Source organism: Apus apus, chromosome 19 (genome assembly GCF_020740795.1).
Source record: "Apus apus isolate bApuApu2 chromosome 19, bApuApu2.pri.cur, whole genome shotgun sequence".
Classification (NCBI taxonomy): Eukaryota; Metazoa; Chordata; class Aves; order Apodiformes; family Apodidae; genus Apus; species Apus apus.
In genome coordinates, this window is record NC_067300.1 from 3,889,718 (window position 1) to 3,907,395 (window position 17,678).

At 49.9% G+C, this 17,678-nt stretch overlaps 1 protein-coding gene across 2 annotated transcripts in view; it reads right to left on the reverse strand.

Annotated features, from left to right (window-relative positions):
• Positions 1 to 17,678, reverse strand: part of ASTN2 (astrotactin 2) — a 332,514-nt gene that overhangs the window by 254,929 nt on the left and 59,907 nt on the right. The window lies entirely within an intron of this gene.

The window sequence follows — 17,678 nt, forward strand, 5'->3', positions numbered from 1 at the left end:
GTCTTATGCTTCTGCACTCATGTTTCCCTAACACAGGCAGGCTGGCTGAGCACAAAGCTGAGACAAAAAAACCAAAAGCTGTTCTTTTTCTTTCCCAAGGAGTTTCAGTTACCAAGCCTCATCCCTCCTCCTCACTGAGCCTTGCCAGACACCTCCACATGCTCCTCCACCTTTGTTCATTTACACCCAATACTTGAATTGCATTTTAGCTAATTCCAAAGGGGAGGAAAAAATCCACCTGAGTTAAGAACCAGCCACCTGGATTTCAAATAAAACAAGTCACCACATCTACAGTAAGTCTCTCCCAGCACAAGAGGTCTCATGAGCAAGGGCAGCCACACGCTCACAGGTTGCGAGTGCCCAGGGCTGTGCCAACACAAAAAGCATCTTAGAGTTAAACACAGGGCTACAGGTGAGTCCCTCAAAACCAGCAAGGGCAGAGCCACCACGCAGAAAAATCTCTGCGCTGTCTTCAGGCCAGAGCACCAACCCTGACCACCCATGGAGATCCAACTCGGGCAAGGAGCATCCCATCCGCTGGCAGAGCTGCCCTGGGGTGACATCCTGGGGAAGACAGCCTCTGCCAGGGGAAGAGCAAATGGGAATCCATCTGATATCAAAGAGATTGTCTGTAGCCCTAATACCTTCCCACATGAAAGAGAAGAGCAGTGGCATCCTCCAAGGCTCAGTTTCAGCATGGTTTCAATTAAATCACCAGCAACAGCAGCTTTACCTTGCCTGATGCTAGTAAGGACCACAGTCCTGCCCCACTTTTCCTCCCTCCAGAGTTCCTGTCATACAGCTGAGACAGTCACTTGGGGGATCCTCTTCATCAGACCCCTCCAACAGACCCACAGATTTGCACCTTGCAATCACACACCCCTGGGCAAGGACAGACTCTCCCACAGGAGCCCAAACCTGACTCACTCTGCACTTCACCCCTCCTGGAGGCTTCAGGGACAGACAGTGCTGCCTACAGAAACATCTCAAGGAGACTTTCCTGCCCCAAGCTGTGGCCTAAGCCCTGCCCATGCAAGTGCCCCATTCAGCCTCAGAGCATCCAGCAAGACACACTTGGCTGTGCTGATCGAGCCTGACCACTGTGTTTCTCTGGAGGTACTCTTGTCACATTCATGCATCAGCCACTGCCTGGTGGAGGCCACAAACGCCTCCACAGCTTCTGCCCAAGCTGGTGCCTTCTCCTCCAAAAAAAAAAAAAAGAAAAAGAGCAAAGTATTCAATTTAGCATCTGATGGAGAAGACAACCTGCTGGTCAGTTGACCCTGATGGACAGAGCAGCATAGCAGTAGTCTCAGCAAAACGTGCAGCCTAATGAAGGATGCAATTTAAAACAGGAATAGAACTCAGAGAAGCTGCACATCTTTTAGGAGCCTTTGCCTCCGTCTGATTTCAGACCTCCTGAGTGACCACCCACAAACCTCAGCATCTCCACCATTCAATGCCACCTCCAAAACATGATGTAGATCCTGCCTTCACTCCTGCCCCATATTTATCCGCTTTGTTTGACCAGTGAGTACAGGAGAGCATCTCCCAGAGCTGGTGCACACAGCTCATCTCTGTGGCACCAAGGTATCAGCTCGGCCCTCCGGGAGCCACCACAGACTCAAGGGACAATTACCACAGAGCCCCCAGAAACCACAGCCACTGCAGGATACCCCTTATAAAGGTTTGACAAGTGCCAAACCAAGGTCTCAAATTACTGGCACTATTACAATGTCTACCAGCAGAGCACTTCCTAGTAAATGATGAAATATAATTAGAAGCAAAGAACACTTGTCAGATAAGTGAGTAACATGTACTGCTACTGCAAAAGTACCTTTTTTTTTAAATAATTGTGTTTATCTACTTCCTCACTAATTTACCAAAAAAATGCAGTTAATTCTCAGTGGATCTCATAGCCATTAGTGCAAGTTAATGTTGTTCCCACTGTATATTCTGCATATATTAAGAAAAAAATTAATCTAATAAGAGATGCACCTCTTTGGATGAGGGAACACGAACACAATTCACACGGTGCTTCCAGCTTCCAAGCACTGGTGACTGACACAGTACAACATCCTTTCTGCTCAATTAACCAGCCAGCTTCTGGGGGCTGCCAGATCTTGGACATTCGTCCAGGAAAGGTGGCAAGGAAAAAAAATTCACCACAGCACTAAGGAGCAGGGACAACTTGAAATATCCCAACGCCTCCAAGCTCCACTGATGGACCAGGTCTCTCCACGGTATTGCTGCATGGTGCTGCTCTACACAGGAAGAAGAGACTGGAAAAGAGGTTTAGAGTTTATTTATGGACAACTCAAAACAATTGATGGAGCAAGGAGCTGATGGGAAATGCCATTGTGCACACAGGAAAGGAGGAAAATTTCCCTTTTTGTTGGTGGTGGGTATTTTTGAAGGTTTATTACTGAGCCCGTAGCTGGCAGCTGTTTTGGAAGTGATCCAAGCCATTGTGTACAAAAAGAAAAAAAGAAAAACTGCCTTATCATATTTAAAGAGCAAATATTTCAGCATAATGAACATCTTTATGAAAAGCAGCAGCACAAACCACTGCTTTCCAGGGGGAGAGGGAGGGTAATCAAACAATAAAAGGGATAAAAGCTCCACGCATGGGTATAGGTAGGGTTTGGCATCTGAAAGTACTTTACAGTTCTGGCATCATAACTCACACTTGGAGGAGTCACACACCACAGCCCCCAGAGGCATTGCACACCAGGAGAAGAAAAAAGTATCACTTTGCACATGCACAATTTGAGAAATGCACTGATCCCCCCGTGCACCACAGAGCAGACAGAGCCGAGACTGATTTAAATAAAAGATCAAAGAGCTCAGCAAGTCCACAAACCTTCTCTTTCCCAAAACCATCACAGCTATCCCCACTGGGTTATTAAGAAGCTGGTTAAGTGCAGCACTTAACCACACACTTAACTCCCATTAACTTCACCAGGACTTTGCACACACATAAAATTTATCAGGTGTTTCAGGGCTTTTTTATCTTCCTGGCCAAGAACACAGAGCTCCTATTATCCAGCCCTGGGAGTGATGCTTCCAAATGACCTCAGGTCTCCAATCCATGGGGACAGAAGATTTTCTGCCACACAACTCCCACACTGATTGCTTACACACATGGATCCACAGAAATCTTTTTATTCTGCAGCACGTTGGATCATGCTAACCATCTCACCAAAACCCTGCTCCTTGTTCTCCCAGCCCTCTTGCTGTATTGATTGAAAACCAAGAATACAAAACAACTGGAAGGCACCAGCTTCATTTAACTCCCTGGTTTTCTGAACCACCACTGCTGGGCTGGGAAAAGCAGAGTTTGCATCTGCTAAGGGGTCCTTTGCACCCCTGGGGAGCAGCTGGAGCAGCTTTGGCTCTGGAGAGTTTTGCATACCCAGGGGACAGTCCCCATGCCAAAGTACTTGAAGCTTGAGGCACCTGCAATTCAAGTCCCTCTTATTTTTCCCTGTATGGACACAGGACAAAGATGATGGGAGCAGAGCAAAGGAGACAGAAACCAGGGCTCCTACCTCCATCTCTTTCCTGTCTGACACTACAGGAAACACACTCTGGACAGGTATGAAGATGCTGGCAGTTCCAAAAGCACATTTACTGGTGCACTGTGGGGAAGGCCAGCTCAGCAGCCTGCCTAGTGCTGTAGCAAAGTCTGGGCAAGACCTAGAGCAGGGTCAGCCGAGTGGAAGTGTGAAAGTGGTTTTATTCTGTGAAGTTGCCCCTGGTAGCAACAGTTCTCAGCATCCTGCACAGATACAACATGCCCACCGAGCCCTAGGAGGAGTACCCTCATCTCCTAACTCCATCCTGCACCTCTTGCCCACAGAAAGCAGCAGCATCACAATGATGACACCTGTGTGCCACTGAAATGACCTGCCAAGCTCCCCAGCACACACCACTCTATATGCTTAGAGGGACTGAGAAAATTTGGGACTTGCACTCCCCAGCCTTGCTACGAGTAGAAGGTTTAGAGCATGCCTGGGATGGCTGTGTGCAGGGAGAAACAAGAACTTCCCAGATGGAGAGAGGACTGAAGGGCACTGCTATTACAGCTCATTCACTGCAGCCCAGCTGCCCTGTGCCATGAGGGTCCACGATGGGAAACACTGAGGCCCCCTCCCCATCCAACAGCAGCTGAGGAAGTGTCTGCTTGGTAATGGGAAAGAATTCTTTTCAATTAAACATGCCTGGTGCTCCGAATGAAACCAATTAATTCTCCCCATCTGAAAGCTGATTAGCTAGGATATCTGGGTAAATGGATAATAACAGGCTAATAACACCCTCCAGTCCCCGTGCACACTGGTGCTGCTGTCAGGTTTTGGACGTGGCACTGCCAGTGTAATTGCAGCATCTGTGAGTAACCACGGAGTGAATTCAGCCACCACTGGCAGGTGGCACTGTCCCTGGCAGCAGGCAGGAGCTGGGTGAGGAGGGATGCTTTGGAGCCAGCCTGACCCCTCGTTACCTCCTCCCAGCCCCCTGCCCACACCCCCCAGCATCAATCATGGCACACGCTCCATGGCTCTTGGCCTCCCTGTGACACCCTGTCTGCTCACCCACCCAGTGACACCAGTCCCAGCTTGAAAGGGCCAACCATGGCCATAGGGGCTGGGTGTTCTGCTAATGAGGAGTAACTCATTAGTGGAAACAAGCTTTAAACTGGGCTTTGTGCAAGGAAAGCTGCCCTTGACACATCCCAAAACCTCATTCATCCCCCCCAGGGAGGCTCCATGAGACAGCTCTGGGCTTGGCAGCTCCCTGCTCTTCAGCCCTCTCCTTTCCCCATGGCTGTTATTAGCTCTTGTTTAACTCCATAATTTACCTCACTCATTGCTCCCCATCAACTCCTGCCTTTTGGGATGAACTCCCACCCAGCCTGGTCCAGGGACAGATAACTAACCCCCTGCATCTTGGTAGGTTTAAGGGCAGAGCAGAGCTCTACACCTCCATGTCAGACTGGCCTCACAGCACCCCTTGATTTAAACATCCCCCACTAACCAAGACAAGGGATGGGCAGCTCCCAGAGCCATGCTGAGGCTCAGCCACCAGTGTCCTCAGGGACTTCAAATGGTTGAACCCAGATGTGGAGACAGCAGTGGGCAGAAGGGGACAAGGGAAAGCACAAAGTCTTCCCACCCTCTTCTGCACTCCTTGTTCCCTTTGGTCCCCAAGTTGTCCCCAACACCAATACAGCCCTGGCCCCACAGCCTGACCCTCCATGTTCCTGCCAAAGAGCAGCCACTGGCTAGGGAGCCAGTGGTAAGGATTTTCCAGCTCTACTCTCTTTTTTCCCAGTTGTGTATTGTTGATAAGCTAAAAAACACTTTCCAGTGGGGTATTTTTGGTTAAAAGTCATCTCTGAGCCAAAACACAAGTGGAGAAAAACAAAGATCTCAATCCTACTGCCATCTTCTAATCAAATTTCCTTTTACTAATTTGACAGGCCTGTTTTGAAAATGTAAATTTAAAGCTAAAATAAAGTTAAATTCCACAGCTAAATGGGAATTGAGAGGAAATATTTCAAACTGAGCTAATAAAGCCCTTCTACCCACACCTTTGGGCTCACAGAGTCCCTCTCCACTATTTATTTGCTGTTCCTGGTGCACGCAGTGGGCACTGAGCTTTGATTTGCTTCCCACCCCCCCTACCCTGATGAACATAACTCCAAGAGTCTGGTTTTAGCTTCTGGGAGGTAGGAAAACCACCTCCTGCCCATCTTCAGCTCCATCCCAGCTCACCCCGATGTTTGGCTGAGTTGAGAAGCATCCATCTAATCTAAATTAAGCTCAGCCCATGTAATGCTCCCAGCCTTGGAGAAGGTCTGGCCTCCTGCAGAAGAAATAGCTTTGCCTGAAGGGAAAGCATGAATGGGAGGTGAAAATAGAGCTGTACATTCCTGGAGAAGCTCTCCTGGGGAGCATGGGGAAGGCAGGTGGTGAGGAGAGAGCCCCTGGGTAGAGAGAAGCATTTATTTGAGAGGTAGCGCTGGTCTTCACAGGCTCCTTCATCAATCTAATCCTCCCCTTGCTCCAAACAAAGAGAAACTCTTGGTCCCCAGGCTCTCAGCTGATGTCCTCAGCATCCGACCTCCCTTCAGGCTTTCATCACCAAAGAGTAATTTCCCACAGGACAAAAGAAGCCAAGAAAAGAACAACATCCTTAGCACATTGTATAGACAGAGTGCTGGAAACTTAGTTCAGCACTTCTGGTCAATGCCTTCATGGTCCTCATCCAAGTGCCAGCTCAGAGAGCCCAGAACACCCAGTCAATATGCAAATCACCAAGGTGAAGGTAACCTTCCAGTCCATGGCTGGAGAGCACCTGGATGTGAGATCCAGTGAAATCAGTGCCCCAGGTGTCTGCAGAGCAGTACCAGAGGAACAAGAAAGTTGCTTAGCTCTTAGCTCACCACCCTGAGCAACAGTACCCAACACCAGGGAGACATGGTCCTCCCCCACCCCCTCCAGCTGCACAGCTCCATCCTGGCCTTCCCTGGAGTTTCACAGCCAAGCTTTTCTCACTGGCAGGGATTTTCCAGGGGTGACAGGGCTAGTCCACACAGCCAAGCCCAGGACCTGAGGCGCCACGGAGGAGCCAGCCAGCACTGCCCAGCCACATGGAGGAAACCATCCCTCCAAGGCAAGCAAATGTTTTCCATCAAGGAGTTTTCAAAACAAGTTTTTGTCTCCTGACAGCCTCAGACCAGGGCTGGGACAGGCTCCAGCACACAAACAGAACCTCAGGAGCCCAAATGGAGCCAGAGTCACTACATGCAAGAGAACAATTAAGAAACCAAGGCCCAGGGCTCCACTCTCTGACCTGTATCTCTGTTTCAAGCAGCAGCACACCCTGCTCTCCACCCTACCAAGACCTACTTCCACTACAGCCACCCTCCCTAATCCATCCCAGAGCACAGCTGAGGACATGAGCCACCTCTGGCCACCAGTAGGGCTCGACAATGCCAGAGCAGTCATGCCCGTCCCTTCCCACCCCTCTGGGATGCTCAGCCCACCGGGGAAGAGGCAGCACCACCGGTGCAGGCAGCAGAGGCTGCAGACTGCCACGAACCCTGAAGCTACTCCTTCCCACCACCAGGTGCAAAACACATTTATCATTTTAACTTTCCCAGGGACAGCTCAGGGCTTCCTTTCCAAAGGACACTCGAGATAAAAATACGTGACGGCCAAGAAATTGCAGCAGGCAATTGAATATGACAGTCCTGGATAGCAAGAGGTGGGGAAAAGACTGTCCCAGGAGCAACAGGTGAGTAAAATTACACACTTGGCAACTGTGTCCCTGCCTGGCCCATAAATGCTCACAGTGGAACAAGGTAAGTCTGCAAATGGGAGGTTAAATATCCTCTTTGGGTATTTAAAAAGAGAGGGTGCAACCCTAAAGAGGAATGTTGGAGGAACAGCAGAAGGCAGGACAGCTCCAGGGAGATTTGCAGAAGGCCCCTGAGCCACAGCACCAAGTGTCCACCATGGATGGGTCTTGCCAGAGCAGGATCTCCAGGTTTAGAGGACCTGAAGACAGCTGCCCACAGCTCTTCATTTCCACCCTTGCTTTTCTTGTCCTCATAAATATCTCAGTGATGGTCTCCCACAGTGCAACTGAACTCAAAGGATCTCCTCCAGCCAACAACTCATTAACTTTTGCCATAAGTATTTGCTCTGTGCCATGGAACAGTTTCCACCCTTACACCAGAGAGGGGACACATGGCACTAGTAGGGCCCAAGGGACCCCACCATGCTGACAAGCCACAAACACGCAAGGATAATAACAACCAGAACAAAAGCACCACAAGAGGGTCAAGAACCTGCACTGGGCTTTAGCTTCCTACTTTTCTCCTTGGTGACCACCCCACCATGCTGTGAACACCTTCTGGGCTTCCCCCAAGCCGAGGTGGCCCATGAATCAGCAGAATGACACCAAGCACCAGCTCTGCCTATTGACGCTGCAGAGCTCAGGAAGCCAAACACTTCTCTGCACCATCTCTCTGTCCTGCACACAGCAGTTCTCTCCACTTTATGCTGATCTGCCACCACCCACGAGTACCACTTCAGGGCACAGGAACAGCAGCTTCTACCACAATTCCTACAGAGCCCTCATTCCTAGCTATGAATGCCAGGTGTCACTATATGGTGTTATCCATCACAGAACCTTCCTATACACCAGAAACTTTGTGGGAAGAAAGGTAACATATCAAGGAGCCTGCCCAGAGCCAGTCCCTGCCCAAAGCTCAGGGCTTTCTGCTCACTCAGGCACAGGGAGGACAGCCAAGGGGGTCAGGGTGCTGCACAGCCGTGGAGATGCTGTGTGTGGTTCTCAGCTTCTGCCACAGCTGTATCTGTTCTAAAAGCCATTAAATCCCTGCAACCCAGTGTCCCTTCTGCAACTCAGTAACAGCCCTGCCTGTTTCATGGGAGCAGGACAAGGATAAATCCATAAATCCAAGGACAGATCAGAGCTGGGGATCACAGAAGAGCAGTTCAGTTTCTTATCTAAGACCAGGTGCCATCACACAGGTCTGTTTTAAAACCAGATGCTGAACGTGCCTTGCATGTACCAAAAAGGAGCCGTAGGGAATAAAAGTCCAAACCCAAGGGCCTCAGCAGTCACTGCAGCTCTCCTGTAAAAGCAGATAGTTGTCCTCCACAGACATCTGCAACCTCTGGCAGAGGAGCAAAAGGCAAAGCTGGGGCAATGGTAGGATCCCAGCCTGCATTCCTGCTCACTGGGAGCAAGATACTTGAAGCTAAATCCTCTGAGAGAAACATTTACAGGAAAGGATTTCCATCAATCACTTCAAACCACCTGCTTATTTCAATCAGTCCAAACATTGTAAAAGTTATCTGAAATATTAGGCTGTTGCAAAGTTGGGCTGAAGGCAAAGTGCTGGAAGGGAAGTCTGTTTTGGTGGGGTTTGCAAGGCTGCTCCTACCTGGGTCAGCCACAGTCCAAGCCCAAACCTGTGTCCAACAGTGCTGGGAATGGGGGAGCCTTGCAGAACAGGAGAGAGAAACATCCATCACCAGTGACAAAGGGTTATTGATCCTGCCCTGAGGAAGAGAGATGGATTTAAAGACCTCTCCAAATCCCTTCCACTCCAGAGATCTTAAGAAAAAGTAATCCTTATCCTGCAAAACCCTTGAGAAAGGCAGCACTCCCTGGAGCATCCCAACTGATGCCAGAGCTATTGACAGGGTAAGCACATATGGAAGGTTTGGAGTACTGAAAAAAAACAAAACAACAACCCCTTCACTCAAAAACTAAGCCAAAACCAACTCATCCTGCAGTCACAAAACACCACACCTTCCAAAGCCAAACCACTTCAGCTTTAACCTGAAAAACTTGTTTAAGAAAATGACAGTGAAAAATTAGCACAAGCCAACACTTCACAAAGTGCCCAGCTACGCCTGTGCAGCCTGGGGCATGCAGGTGGGACTGTCTTTGGCAGCAGCCTCCAAACCCCAGGCAACAAAAGCTCCTTCCAGAGACATGCAGGGCAGTGAAAGACATTGATGGGTACAAAGATAGCAGAGGTCATTTGCTCACCCACTTCATGCTTGAGTTTTCAATATTTGCACTGTCAAGATGTTTTCCAGCACAGATAATAGTTTTAACCTGAAACTTCTCAGAACAAAACACACACAATTAGCAGTTCCCCCACCAGTTAGGAAAGGGAAAAAGAAATTCAAGGCACAATTTCAGTCTGTATAAAACAGAAGAGAGCAACAAACTAGCTATATATGAATGTAGTTAAATTAAAAAATAAAGTAGTCATGGTTCCTATTTCTGTACCTTACACATTCCAAATATCAGCTCAGTAAATAATATTTATACACTTATATATGAAGTTTATATTTCATATATATATATATATATATATAAAATATGCATGAAATGCTTTTGGTCATATGTCAGCTCTGTGCATTTGCCTGCTGAAGAGCCCAGTGGGACACCCAGAGCTGTGATGCTGAGGGGCTGGTGGGACCCCCAAGCTGTGATGCTGAACACACGAGCAGGAGATTGCATCAGCTGTGCTGAAAAGAAGGTCAGGCAGCATATGGCACGCACGCTGGGACTGGAAGGAGGATGACCTCCTCCTCCTCCTCAGCAATTTTTAGGGCCTTATGCATCACGAGCCAGGTCTCCAGCTGCCCTTGCTTGAGGGACAAGAGGAACAAGGGCATTTTTCTCTGCTATCAAATGAAAGATACGAGACTCACACTCATCCTCTGATGTGACACAGCTTCAAGGCTACAGAGTTATAGATTCAGGGTTGGTGTCAGCTTCTCCACACTGACCACACCACTACCACCCCCCCCCAGAGCCTTGAGCTGGTGAAAGTCCTACCAAGACACATGAGCAGCAACCAGGGAGACAACTCACCTTTCTAAATGAGTTTGCCCCTCAGAAAAGGTCAAGCTGCATCCAAAATCAGGAGTTGTCACACCCAGCTCTCCAGCTCCTCCACTTATTCAACCCTCCTCATAATGTACCCCTGCTCCCTGTACCAGCCCTATTCACACAGAGCTGAAAAATCCCTTCCTGAGGTAAGCTCTCATTTTACTTGAGCATCACCATGACTCATGACAGGGATGGCACACAAAAACCCCTGTTCACCTGCCTTCTTCTCAGAACCACCCCCCCACCTCGTGCCTCCTAGGTATCTTCCTTTTTTCCTCCTCTCTCTTCCCCATGTGAAACAAAGATGTTCCACAACCTTGCCAAGTGCACTGGGAAGAGCCTGAAGGACATAAGAACAGCTCATGAAGAATGACTTAGTACCAGTTACTGCATCAGCTGCTCCCTGACCAACATCCCAGGGCTGCTGTCTAGAGGACATGGGAACAAGCAAATGTGGAGGAGAAACATCTTCCCATCCTCAGCTCCTCAGTGCTGGGAACCAGCAGAGCCCAGGGACAACCACAGCTCCAGCCTCCCTCAAAAGGAGGGGAAAGGAGGTGAGGAGAAGCCCTCCTTTGTAATGCAGAGGCTCTCCCTGCTCCAGGCAAGGATCAGCTTTTTGAAGACATATGGCTCCTCTCCATACTTCGAGCAACCACTCCACCATGCTTCCAAAATCCAGCTGCCTTAGCAGTTTTTGCAGACATTCCCTCTTTCTTTACAATCATTTGGCTAATAAGATGAGCAGGTTGGGCTCATTTATTTTGGACACTGTTCTTGGGTCATTAGCAGAAAGGCTAATCATTGCATTGGCAGAAAATATCATTTCTGCTTCAGAGCTGGCTGCATTGCTCAGGGAGGGGGAGAGAGCTTGAGAGAGACCTTAAAAAAAATAATACAAAAACCAAGTTACATGCCTCTGGGAGTAGAATTTTCCTCTATTATTTCCCAAAGTATCTACCACTAAGATGAAGCAGGCAGACTTCAAAGCCCGAGGCTGCTCTGCAGAGCCTGTGCTCTGTCCCATGCCCGTGCCACCTCCAAAGGCCAGGGAGGGAGAGATGTTCACAACCATAGCCCAGCCTGGCTGCCTCCCTCCCTGAGCTGCAGCAACGTGCCCTGAGGATGCTCACCCTCCAAGGAAGGATCTCTTTCTTCACCCACAGGCAAAGCCAGGTGGGAAACCCCAAAGCACAAGGTGCAGGAGCCCTTTCTGGGATGGTTTGGGGTTCAGAGAGCATATTGGATTCAATGCTTGCACTTTGCTCCTAACACCTGAGCACCAAGAGCTGTCTACAGAGAATTGTTGGGAACACTCAAAGAACAATTTGTGTTTGGTGAGGAAGGCAAAAGTGCCAGCAGGGATGCTGATCCACCAGCTATTTGCAGAGCTGAAGCTCAAATTTCCAGGAGAGACAGCAAAGCTGAGCCCTGTTTCTCCCTCAAGGGAGGAGAAAGCAAAAGATGAATCTCTACAGCCTGGCCACAAAAACACTGCAGCACTGCCAAGTGAAGCTGCTCCACCACTTCTCACTAGGGGCACTGGGGACAAGGTACCTTGCAGGCACCCCCCCACCGCTACTACAGAGAGCAGGGAAGCAGAACTGCTCCCATCCCACAGCACAGCAGAAGCAGCTGGAAAGGGCAGAAATGAGATGCTGGGAGGGAACAGCTGGACACAGCACAGGTTGTCCCTTCTTCTGGCAGGCCCACAGCCAGCACATCTCCTGCTCCACTCTTCTGGCCCCAGATGTCCCAGCCACATGCACTGCAGGTGATGCCATCACCTTGGCCACTCTCAGCGGGACCACTGGGGCAAGCGTGGGCTGGGCATCCCGCCTCCCCAGGGAGGCTTCCAGCAGCCATCAGCTCCATGCTTCCCCTCCCACTCACTCCAACCCTGCAGCTGAGAACCCAAACATGCTTGCCAAGCCAGCACTGCAAAGTGGTTATACCAGGAGCGAGCTGGGCAAGGGGATGGGGCAGCAACAGCTCACAGAAAATACGCCAGAAATTTGTTCTCCCATCTCTCCCTTGGGTGCTCCAGCTTTTCTTGAACGTCACCATGTCAAGGATCTTCCTGGTATCCCCATGGAACCATCACACTGTGCACTCCCAGCACTTTCACAGATCCAGCAGCTCGCTGGGGAGCCCAGGGACAAAAGGGGAGCTGGGGCTTGCTCTGCAGGGCTCTTTAACCAGAGAAAGGGAAAAAAGATGATTTGGGAGCTAATTTAGAGCTTGGATTTCCTAAGCCTTTTCAGACACCAAGGCTATTGGCAGGCAGCATTACAGCCCCTGCCAGTCTCAGCAGCTATACAATGTCCTTCCCTTGGCAAGGACAGTGGTGGGGAAAAAATAACACACAAAAAACAAGGGACATGTGATGGAGAGCTTGGCTGAAGGCTCCCTTCCCCCGCTGACCTGCATGCCAAGGAGGAAGAGCATGAAAAATAAGGGAAAAGGGGCCATTTAAAAAGCAAAGAAAAAACCATGCTTTGCAAAGAGAAACATGGCTGAGCCAAGGGGATGGGGCTATGGCAGGAGGTGAGTGGGCACAACCCGGGGCCATAACTTTGCTGAGTGGCCAGGGCAAAGCCATCACCTTCCCACACATCCTCCAGCCAGCCCAGAGAGAACAGGGCTCCCACTGCCTCCTTCCCACGCAAGAGAAAGCAGCTGCATTTCACACAGCCCCTGCACCCCACTCTGCTCTGTGGAGCCTCCAGAAGAAAGGAAGGAGGCTGACTGGGAGCACAAAGGGACAATCCCGGTCATCCAGTCCAGGCACAGCACAAACCAGCACAGGGACACCCTGTCCAGGTGACAGCTCTGTCCCCCGCTGCAGGGCAGCACCTGCTATTGCACAGGGGGGTTTCCTGAGGGGGGCTGCCCAGCCCCCTGCCGGCCCCAGCAGCACAGCAGGTGATGGGAGAACACCCGGACTTGGAAAGGGAGCGTGGCCAGAGATCATCTGTCAGCACAGACATTCTGACGACAGGCTAGGCACAGCCAGATAAAGTGTGATCACTTTAAAACAGTGGTTGTCAAAGAGATACACAGCACAGGACTTTATCATTAAACCACTCTTCCCATCATCATGCATCACGTCGGCAAGCTGAGCACCACGCACCTCCACGGGTTCCTCTGCCCCCTCTGCTGCCTGGAAAGCTGGAGCCAGCCCTGGCAGCAGGGCAGCCTGCTCACATTTATGCAACGTTCCCTCCATGAATATTTGCTCAGTTGGCAAAGCCACAATCCCAGTGTGACACTGCTCTGTGGAGCACAAGTGGCTTAAAGCCAACATGGGTCATCTCTACCCCAGGATGTCTCCTGCCACGTGGCATGAGCCATGCAGCCAAGACCAGCAGGGGCACACACTGGCAGAGACATGTGCCCTTCAAGGGTCTGCAGCTGCCACAATCACTGTTTTACCCCAACCCATCTCAGCTAGGGAAGGGCACTGCCACTTGTCCTCAGACCTCAGAGAAGGCACTGGTGGGGAATGCTGGGGCTGGCAGCTGGGGAGGGGTATGAAGTCCAGGGTGGGACACACAGGGACTTTGATAACCAAACCCAAAACAGTCAGTACACTAAGGCAGAAAAATTTGTCTGTGCCTGACCCCAGCCTCGGCCATCCCTGTAGACTAGACTAGCCTGCTCAAATGCTCATGCAAACCCCACCTCCTGTTATAGGGGATGCAGAGGAAACACAAGCCAGCAAACAGCACAGCTAATTACTGCCTCCCAGGGAGCACAGGGTTGAGGGGGAGAATAATCAGGTCACTTCATTCCTCTGATTTGGCAAGGTTATTCCCCACTTCCCAGGATTAAGCAACAGATACTAAAACAACCTGGCTGACTCCTCCTCCCCTTGGCCCCAGATGCAAGGAGGATGAGCTGGGCTGTGTGGCAGAGAAAGTTCAAGCACAAGAAGAGGACAACTAAAAATGGCTCCACACTCTAGCTCGTGCTGCAGCCCAAGCCACAAGCTTCCTGGGGAATCAGGGAGAGGGTGGCCCAAATTGGTAGTAAGGATGCCTCAAAACAAAGCCAAGCTAGCCCTCAAAGAGGAAGCTAAGATCTATCAGCCCAACCAGCATCCCCAGGCAACTACTTCTCAAGATGTTTGGTGAGAAGTAAGACCAGTGACATGTGGCTGTGCCACCCCATCCTCCAGGAGCTGCAGGAAGTAACAGCATCAGCCCTTCCTCACAGGATATTGAAGGGGAGCAGAAAAGCTTTCACTGACAGCTTACAGGCTTCCCAAGCAGGGAGGGCACACCCACAGCCACATTCCCTCACAACCTCTGCCTAGATGCACAATCCTTACTTGATAACTGGATCCTCAGCCACACAGTCAAGAGGCATCCTGCAGCTCATTAGCTGGATGCTGCAGGGCAGGAGGAATCCTCGGCTCTGAATCAAGTGATAGGTCAAGACACCTGGAGCTGTTGTTGCATTGCTGTTTCTATGAGCCTCACAGCAGTCATTGCTTTAGTTTGAAGTTTGTAAGTGATCCTCTTCCTTAACTAATCCCACACCCCAGATGGCTGGCAGCTCACCACTCTCCAAAACCTGCACCCCAGTATTCATCCCCTGTCATCTCCTTACCACATGAGGCTGCACGCAGCTGAAGGACCATTTTCCAAAGGGGTTGTAGATGTGCCTGAACCTGCAGGATCCTGAGAGTGTGCAGGGGACAGTGACTAAACAGCTATGCATCACCAGCACCTGCCACAAGCAAGGGTTATGGGAGAAGCAGCTGCCCTGCCCTCACCACCCCCAAGGTCCTGGCCATCCCAAGGATGCAGTGTGGGATCAGAATTCTGGAACCACACTTCCCTGACACCCTGCAGACCCCTCACCTGCCAAGCTGAGCTGCATCCCAGCACGTGAGCAGGTCAGGAAGTTCAAATCATTAATTTCTGCAGCAGAGAAAGCCTGACAGGCCCAGTGCTGGAGTGAATAACGACAGGTCTCAAGGAGAGGCCAAGAAAAACCAGCAGCTTAATCGTAGTGAGAGACTCCCTCTGGGGCAGTGAGCAGCATCCTCCATCCAGTCCTTCTCCCCACTGCAATTTCACACCATTGCAGCTCCAAGCACCCACATGGGGCTGCCCATCCTTTTATTTCTGCCTTATCAAACCCACCTCCCAGTGCAGAGCTCTGCAGAATGATGCTCCCAAAACACTCCAATGTTTGCAAAGTAAGTGACAAATTCAACTCCAGGGATGCTCTCTGCCACCCCTGCAATTGCTACTATCAACACCTTGATTTCATTCCGAGCCTCATGAGTTTGGTGCAATGAGGAAAACTATGTCCAGGACAGCAGGAGAGCTCAAGCTTGCCTAAGGGGTGGATGTGGAGGAGTTTGTAACCAGCTGTGACCCTGGGAAGGGAATGTAGGTACCTGACATTGCTAAAGCACCAGTCAGCTTTTTGCTGCCTTCCTGCAGGCAGGTTTCTTGCCTCCCCATCTGAAAAAAATAATAAAATATCCAGGGCTCCCTCTGCCCTGAGGAGCTAGAAAGAAGGCAGTTAGAATGGAAAACAACCATTTTCCCTGTTGGATAAGGAGCAACACAACAAATAAAGTGCTAAACCCCTGAAAGTCAAGCGTTTCAGAGCAGAGCTGGGCTGATGCTCCTACTCACTCCCTCTCCAGTCGCTGCTATAACAAGTCCAGCCCAGCCCCAGGGAGCTCCCACCCAGGGCAGAGCACAACCAGTCCAAACAGCTCCCTTCAAAAATAATTATTTTTCTGCAGTTTTAGATCATTGGATTTTTTAAATAAGCACAATTACACTTCTTTTTCTATTGCTGCACATCATGAGCACAAGGCTGCTGCTCAGAGCTGGTGGACACCTTTTGAAGGCTGAAACTGAGCTCACTCCTTTTTGTCAAGGGGGATGGAGGTGGGAGGGAGGAGGTGGAGTGAGAGCAGTGACAGGTAAAAATAACCACGCTTGGCCTGATGTTGCTCCCAATTAAGCTGGTGGGAATTGTGCCCAACTTGCTGCAGCAGCAAGCTCCAGTCACACACAGACAAAAAAAAAAGTCCTCTGCTATATTAGCAGCCCTCTAATGATCAGAGAAATATCACGTACACATGAGCTGCTTCCCCCTACTCCACACCAGTGGGTATTTGAGCATCCTGTTCACCAGGGCCAGGTGCTACAGAAACTGGAGAAACTTGGTGGGCAGTTATCAGACCCTCACCACTGTCCCCCATAGACCTGCATCTCCTCTGGTTTAGACAGAGTTACTTCACAAAGAGCTCTACAAGTTTTTTCAAGGAATGGTTTACTCACTCAGTCCATTTCACATCAGCTGAAACTGAAGTGTAAGCAGTTTTGGGGAGGATATGGAAGGTGTGGAAGAGTAGAAATGTTTCACTCTGACACTTCTCTGAACAAAAGATGCTCTGCCTTTTCACAGTGCAACACTGCCTTGTGAAACAAAGTCAAATTTATTTTTAAATGGGGAGGAAAAAAGCCCAAAGTGAAAGCAAACATCACATTTCTGGGGATAAATATGATACTGCATTTCATCCTGTCATTAACACTTAGTCTCATCTTCAGGATTTGCCAACCAAACGAAAATGTAGCCTTCCAAAATGCTGTAATGCAAAAATCTTTCACAATCAGCTTTAAGCTGTTCTGCATCAGGTTCATCACAGTTCACCTTTACATAAGCCAGTGTCTGATACCGAAATTTTAACTGATGCAAACATTTCCAACTGGCATTTGAACAAGAATAACAACTGAGACAAAGAAGATCTAAGATAACACAAGGCTGGAAGGAAAAAAAAAAAATAAAAGGGATATTTCACTCCTTGTCTGAAGGACAACCCACAGGCTCTTCCTTGCAGCTGAAACAAAAAGCAAACTGCCAGGCAAGGAGCATCACCCAACTCCCTGCGTCCCCAGGGTCAGAGCCTGTGTTGTACTAACAAAAAGCCAGAGATGCTGCTGCTCTTTCAGGGATGCAAAGAGTGTGCTGGGCATCCCCACCACACCCCAGTCTCACTGGCAAGGCAACAGCACCCTACACCCTGCCAGCATCCCTGTCACCCAGCACAGGAGCACTGAGAGGCAGCCCCAGGAAACTCTCTCCATCATAAGCAAATACCTCAGAGTCAGGGGCTGGTTCCCCCAGCCACCAATCCACCTCCCAGAGAACTGATCATCCACCACAGTTTTCCTGGAATAAAGCTTTGTGACAAT